Raw genomic sequence first — 8,237 nt, 5'->3', positions numbered from 1 at the left:
AGAAAAAAATAAATTGTTAAACATCAATATCATCTAGGTTAAGTATACTAACAGCACAAATTCAAACATCACAAAAAAATATTTACATAAACATTATAATACAATAATTTAATCAAAAAATACAATTCAAAAAAACAATATTCAAAAGAATAGTTATATACTTAATATTTGAAAATCAAAGATATTTTTGCTAAAATTGTACTTACCTGGCCAAGGAGATCGACCATCTTTTTACGGATTGATCGATTGTTGAGCATGTGGTCGATCCGAAAATACTCTGCAGTTTATTTAAATATCTAAAACATTTATTCCAACACTCAACAGATAGTTTTGCTAAATATGATAACTAGATAGCCAACAAAATTACAAAAAAATATTTAAATAGTAAAAAATATGTTAATTTAACGTGTTAAAATTTAAAAATAAATTTTAATTATGACATGCATCTTTACATTTATATAAATATATATCATAACCTAAATATAAATAATTTAACAATTTAAATTAGAAAAAAATAAAAATTTCGGACGTAACCCGGGTTAATCCCTAGTTCCTATATAAAGGAACCTTATGATTCATTAATAATAGACAGAAGAATTCTCCGTTCTCTTACAACAAAGTTGTCTATTCATAAGAAAATTTCCTTTTTTTTATAATGAATTGTGATTTCCATTTTTTTTCCAAAGGTCACGTGTTTGTTGTCACATGAGTTTCTTGAGATTCATCTTCTTCCGGAACAATATGTATCTTCTTCTAAGTGGATTTCAATTTATGTAATCTTATTTAACTCAAAATAGTTTAACAAATTTGATGAAATAATAAAATAGTTACTTTTTCAATAAAAATATGATTCATTCAACATCATTAAATAATAGATAAATTTATATAAACATAAACTATTATTTCAAAACAAAATTTATGAATAGTAACAGACAATAGAAACTTCATGAAAATAGAAGGTTTAACTTCAGCTATAGAGAGCACTGAGCTAGGAAAAGTCCATATTTCATCTCCACATATAAATCCAGAAGCCACAATCCAGAAGCCACTGCTATTGCAAAAGCTTCAGCATTTGCAGCATCAAATTTCAGACATCCTAACAGCAATGGCTTATGGCCAAAGGAGTATAGCTTGATAGCTTAACACGTTACTGTTTAAAATTTCACTTACTTTTTATTTTTTTTTTCAATAAACGGCTATTCTATTACTCAAACTTGAGATGGTCTGGGTAACCAGATCGGAATAGAACAACCAATAAAACAAAGAGATCTATGAAAAGAACGGGCATTCCTAGCTAGCGAATCAGCAATTTCATTTTACGCCTTTGGAAAGTAGCTGATCTTGAAGTCCGGAAAACACATCTGGAGAATTTGAATGCCCTCTAGCTCAGTTGAGAAGTTTGGCCAAACTTTTAGGTCCATTAACATTGCAATCAGGTCCTTACAATCTGTCCCAAATCTCTGACAGTTCGAATGTTGAAGCATGCTTTCCATTGCCCATCTTAGCGCTTCCAGTTCCGAGTGTAGTTCTGTCTCTCGCCTCCTTAAGTTCCGTGTCCCCATTAGTTGGATATTTCCTATGCTATCCTTCAAAACTCATCCAATTCCACTGAATTGATTTGTGGAGGTCCATGAACCATCCATCATGCAAATATTACCCAAGCTTAAGGCTTGTTTTTCTTCCACAATTTGTGCATGTGGAAGAACAAGTATAGTATCCTTTGCATTGTGCCAGGCTTGACACTCACTCTCTGCATATCTGACTAGCTCCAGTGGGTGTCTATTCCTCTGAAAAGTTTATTATTCCTAGCCTTCCAAATGTACCAGATTATCCAACGATAAGGGTTTCTATCATCTTCTAGCTCCATAATACTATTCTTCCTCCAAAATAAATAGTCCATGTTGGCGTAGATACTAGTGATAGGGAAAGTTTGAGAGCTTGACGGTGTTGATGATAATGTCCATGCTTGTAAGGCCGGTGGGCATTCGAAGATCGCATGATTAACAGTTTCTTCTGGCTCTCCACATCTAGGGCAATAGTTATCACATCGTATATTGCGACGTACCAGATTCCTTGTGACTGCTACCTGCCCTGAAATTAATTGCCATATAAGATGACAAATCTTTTGTGGTGCATTCACTTTCCAAGCAAAGGCTTGAAGTTTGGTTATACGGGGCTCTAGAACTGTTTTTTCCTCATCATTTGTCAGTATATTTGTAGCTATCCAATATCCAGACTTAACTGTATATTGACCATTTTTTGTATAGCTCCAGCAAAACGTATCTCTTCGATGAGCATGGCTTATGGCCAGACTCTGAATCATCGGTATGTCCTCTTGATCTACATATTGTTCTAGTAGTCGAGAGTCCCACTCCTTTGATTCAAAATTAATAAGACTACTGACGGTCATCCTTGGATGTACTACTGGGGCCCTGGGACGAGCCGGCCTTGCTGGCGTTGAAGGAATCCATGGATCTTGCCAAACATTAATTTCATATCATGAGTGCACTTTGTTCCTGATACCCAAAAGTAATAGCGTCCTTGCCGCTATAATACTCGTCTACACATAAGATGGATTATCAACTGCGCCGATTCGCAAAGGCGAACTTAGGCGATAGTATTTTCCCCGAAGAACTCTCGCCACTAATGAATCTGGGAATTGAACAAGACGCCAAAGCTGCTTCGCTAAAAGAGCTAGGTTGAATTCATGGATCATGCGAAAACCAATTCGTCCCTCCTCTCTAGGTGCACACATCTTTTCCCATTTAGCCCAGTGGGTTCCTCGTTTTGGTGGATTTGAGCTCCACCAGAATTGTGCGATGGCACTTGCAAGGTTCTCACATATCTCTAAAGGAAGCAAGAAGCTGGACATGACATATGTCGGAAGAGCTAGCAAAATAGATTTAATTAAAACTTCTTTTCCTCCTTTTGATAGTCATCTACCAGTCCAACCATTCACTCTGTGTAGTAGTTTTTCTTTTAAGAAAGCGAAAAGCTTACACTTTGAGCCACTAATATCCTCTGAAATTCCTAAGTAGGATCCCATTCCCCCTTCGTTTTGGATACCAAGTATATCTTTAATTAGCTGTCGATCATTTCCTGAAATCCTCTTACCAAAGAGTAATGAAGATTTATCAAAGTTGATACATTGACCTGATGCTCGCCCATATTTCCTGACTACTTTCTTAACTTCTTCACATTCACGGGGCTCCGCCTTACAAAAGAAAAGGCTATCATCAGTAAAAAGAAGGTGTGATACCGAGGGGCTAGCGCGTGCAACTTGCATCCCCGTTATCTTTCCTTGGTTCTCTGCATGATTAACAAGGCTAACGAGCGCTTCCGTGCATAGAATAAATATGAAAGGAGACAGAGGATCTCCTTGACGTAAACCTCTTCCTGGGACAATATTTCCCCTTGGTTCTCCATTCATGAGAACTTTGTACTTGACCGAGGTGATGCATCTCATAATCCAGTCAATCAATATCTCTGAAAAAACTCATCTTTCGCATGACAGCCTCAATGAATGACCATTCCATCCTATCATATGCTTTACTCATATCCGTTTTTATGGTCATTCTCTTAACTCTTTCACCTGGCTTGGTTCTCAGCGCGTGGAACATCTCCTGGGCTATCATGATATTATTTGTGATCTGTCTTCCCGCAACAAAAGTTGATTGGGTTTCAGATATCCGTTGTGGAAGAACCTTCTTCAATCTTTGGCATAAGACCTTAGATATTATTTTATAGTTGACATTGCATAGACTGATTGGTCTAAACTTTGTCATCTCATTTGGCTTAGTCGTCTTAGGGATTAGGCAGATATTGGTATCATTTAGCCCTTGCGCCATTGTTCCTTCAAAAAGAAACTGATTAACCATATGGGTTAAGTCATTTTTGACAATATCCCAAAACTTCTGGTAAAAGAGGTCTATCATTCCTTCTGGCCCTGGGGCTTTTTCTGGGTGCATAGCGAAAAGCGTTAATTTAACCTCTCATTCAGTTACTAGTGCTGTTAGATCCTCATTTATTGTCCTAGTAATCGTCGTCGAGACCCCTGCTAGCGCATCAGCTATATCCTCCGGGTTAGAAGACTCAAATATTTGTCTAAAATAACTAGTAGCAATGGCTACTAATCCTTCCTCATCATCCACCACATTTCCATTTTCATCTAGGAGTTGTGTGATCATATTCCTTGCTCTTGTTTGCTTCACTAGTACATGGAAATATTTTGAGTTCCTATCACCTTCCCTTAACCAGAGAACCCTACTTTTCTGTCTCCAAAACATCTCTTATGCCTTAAGAGCAGTAGATAGTTCCTTTAGAACATATGCTATTTCCTCGGAAGTAGCATCATCATTCGAATATAGACCCTCCACCTTCTCCTTAAGCTCCTCCACTAGCTTTTCTGAATTCACATTGTTTTGTCTCCTCCATTAGCTCAAATCTTTTCGACAACTGGCAATATGTTCCATTATATTCGCTTCAGGAGGCAGATCCTCTGACTTCCATCCTTCCAGAATGACTTACCTTAGTTCCTCATTATCCAACCAGCGTTTATCAAATTTAAATTTCTTTTTTTTCTTTACTGGTTTTGTGAGAATGTTCGCTAGGACCGGACGATGATCCGAGCCCCAAAGCCTGAGATACTTAACAGTTGTATAAGGAAATTTTTCATGTCAATCCTCATTCTCCACTGCTCTATCCAATCAGCATCTAACAGTTCTCCCTCCTGATCTTTTCCCGACCCAAGAAAACATATTCCCAGTAAATGGAAATTCCAGCATGCCACAATCATTCAGCATCTGCTTGAAAGGCAAGAAAGAGCTATCAGAACGCTTTGAAAGAACTATCAGAACGCTTTAAAAGAGCAAATGAGGTGAATTATACATAAAGAATGTGGAGAAAGACTTAATATATGGGCAACAAATGTACTTAAATATTGGTTACTCAAATATAAGTCTGACTATATATATGCTAACTTTTTTGCATAATTCAAACGTAAAAACCAGTTCAAGTTGAGATGGGGCCCATAATATTGTTTTAACTCCAAACTATGAACTCAAAGATTATAAGAACACACTTCTTATTAGCTTAAGAAAATCTCTCAAAACTTAAGCTCTCACAATAATCTCTAAACTCATAAGCTATGCAACATGTTTGCATCTTCTTATATAGAGATCTCAATATCTTAAACTCACTAGGACTTATATATTACTTAGATAACTCCTAATTAATAATATATCTACACTTTCATATTTAAACTAATAATCAAGTAACTTTTCGGCCAAGCTATTATCAAGTTTATCTCCAACACATAATACCCACAAACTCATCACCGGTTGCGAATATCAGGTAAGGATCACCACTGGCTCTCATCTGATTTATACACATCCAACCATATTTTGTCATCCAAAGTAAACAAGAATCAAGATTCTTGGAAAGATAGTGATGAGTTTGTCTTCTATGAGTTTCCCATTCTTCGTAAAATTTCTTCTTATGCTTGCCTTCTTGTATCTACCCCAATAGTCAATAGTCTCTTGACCACCTCCTTGAGTCCATATACTGACAAATAAGTTAATAGTTTATCTTTTGGTTCGGCGTCTGCTAATAAGTTACAACACACTACTGTCAAACATCGGAAATGTCAATCCATCTGCAAAATAAACCAACTATTTTGTGGCTTAAGAGTTCAGAAAAAGAAGAAACTATTTGGCGGCTTCATATATGAAATGTGATTCAATCTGAAGCTTGACTTCAATGAGGTAAAGATTGAAGAGAAAGAAAGAAGATGACACACAAACAGATCAAGCAAGGATCACTTAAAGAGTTACTAGTTAAAATGCAGCTTAAAAAAAATCAAAAATCTAAACAAAACAACACTAAAATAGAGTCCAGACATTAAGGGAAATTTTTTTTAAAAGGACCAGCTTAGTCGACTTCCTCAATCTTGGGACCAGCACCGCCAGCAGCAGCAGGAGATTCATCATCAGCAGGACCACCTGCTTCACCACCAGCTCCTCCTTGATACATGTTTGCAATGATGGGGTTACACACACTCTCCAAGTCTTTCATATTGTCTTCAAACTCGTCTGCTTCAGCCGTTTGGTTACCATCAAGCCATTGAACTGCCTCCTCAACCGAATCCTCAATCTTCTTCTTGTCTGCAGCAGCAAGCTTCTCACCAATCTTGTCATCACAGATGGTGTTTCTCATGTTGTAAGCATAGTTCTCAAGAGCATTCTTGGCTTCGACCTTCTTCTTGTGCTCCTCATCCTCAGACTTGTACTTCTCCGCTTCTTGCACCATCTTCTTGATCTCGTCCTTAGACAAGCGACCCTTGTCGTTGGTGATCGTAATCTTGTTCTTTTGTCCAGTGGTATTGTCCTTGGTACTGTTTGCATCAATTTCGAAACACACTGTGATCTGAGGGACACCACGTGGAGCTGGAGGGATGCCAGAGAGCTTGAATTTTCCAAGGAGGTTGTTGTCTTGGGTCCTAGCTCTCTCACCTTCATAGACTTGGATCAACACACCTGGCTGGTTGTCAGAGCAGGTGGAGAAGACCTGCTCCGTGTTGGTCGGGATCGTTGTGCTCCTCTGGATCAAGGTGGTCATGACTCCACCGACGGTTTCAATACCAAGAGAAAGAGGATTCACGTCCAAGAGAAGAAGGTCTTGCAATTTTGCATTGCCTTCACCACTTAGAATCGCTCCCTGAACTGCTGCACCATAAGCCACAGCCTCGTCAGGGTTAATAGACTTGCAGAGCTCTTTACCGTTGAAGAAATCTTGGAGAAGCTTCTGGACTTTCGGGATACGTGTGGAACCTCCCACGAGGACAACATCATGGACAGTGCTCTTGTCCATCTTAGCATCACCAAACACTTGTCGACAGGCTCCATACACTTGCGGAAAAGATCCATGTTGAGCTCTTCGAACCTAGCACGGGTAAGCGCAGAGTAGAAATCAATGCCCTCAAAGAGAGAGTCAATCTCAATGGTAGTCTGTGCGGTTGAAGAAAGAGTCCTCTTCGCTCTCTCGCAAGCAGTCCTCAGCCTCCTCAGAGCTCTAGGGTTACCACTAATGTCCTTCTTGCTCTTCCTCTTAAACTCTTGAACAAAATGGTTAACGATCCTACTGTCGAAATCTTCCCCACTGAGATGAGTGTCTCCAGCAGTAGCCTTGACTTCAAAGATACCTTCCTCGATGGTGAGGAGAGAGACATCAAAAGTACCACCACCAAGATCAAAGATCAAGACGTTCTTCTCTCCATCACTGCTCGCCTTCTTGTCAAGACCATAGGCAAGCCAGCTTCCTTTGTGGCTTGACGCTGCAAGTCGTTGAAGTAGGCGGGAACAGTGACGACAGCGTTCTTGATGGCGACGCCAAGGTAAGCTTCAGCGATCTCACGCATCTTGATGAGAACCATGGAAGATATCTCCTCGGAGGCAAACTGTTTCTCTTCGCCTTTGTAGTTGACGAGGATCATGGGTTTGTCGGCAGGACCAGGGATGATCTTGAAAGGCCATAGTTTCATGTCGCTTTGGACAGATGAGTCACTGAATCTTCGACCAATCAGTCTCTTTGCATCTGTAACAACCAAAACAGAGTTTATTCACACATTCTAAAAAATTCAGACAAGCAATATTGTGCAACTGAGATGTGATATAAACCCTAAATATTTTAGGAAGAAAAAAAAAGAAAACCCTAAATATTTTAGCAATTGCGGTGCTTCTTCACTCCAACGATCCTAAAAATCCTACTGGAGTTGGTTTCAATTTGCGAGAAAACAGAGGATACCTTAACCCTAGCGCCGTCAACATCTGATCTCTGTTCCGGTGGAGGAGATCGTCGCAAGCTTGTGTGGGTCTTCTCCGCCACCGTCGGTATCTCGTTTCCGGTTCTCGCCTCTCTCTGTTTCGGTTCTCAGTTCGTCTCAACCTCTTTGCTTTGTGTCTCTGGATTATTCCTCCAGATCTAGCCGAAACCAAGGGAGTCCTAGGTTTCTCCGGAGCACTGACGAGGTGTGACGACCTTAGGATCTCTAAGAGACCTCGAAACGGCTCTGGTTGAATCGATTGCGCTCGGATCTGGTAGATCTGAGATCCGAGACCGCCGGATCTGTGTGATGCGTCGCTACTGTCGCCGGTCCTGCTCATTGGTCTTGCTACAGTCGCTCTCTTCTCTGGCCTGTCTCAAGGTATCCTAGAGCTTCTCCTCTCTCTTTGAGTGAAAGG

The 8,237-nt window shown here is 39.6% G+C and overlaps 1 pseudogene; it reads right to left on the bottom strand.

Moving 5' to 3' along the window:
- Positions 1-5,928: 5,928 nt before the first annotated feature.
- On the bottom strand, positions 5,929-7,585 carry LOC106298773 (annotated as a pseudogene).
- Between the last annotated feature and the right edge of the window lie 652 nt (positions 7,586-8,237).

The sequence above is a fragment of the Brassica oleracea genome, chromosome C6, assembly GCF_000695525.1.
Source record: "Brassica oleracea var. oleracea cultivar TO1000 chromosome C6, BOL, whole genome shotgun sequence".
NCBI lineage: Eukaryota > Viridiplantae > Streptophyta > Magnoliopsida > Brassicales > Brassicaceae > Brassica > Brassica oleracea.
The sequence above is the reverse complement of the archived record's forward strand: the minus strand, read 5'-3'. Positions and strand labels throughout refer to the sequence as shown.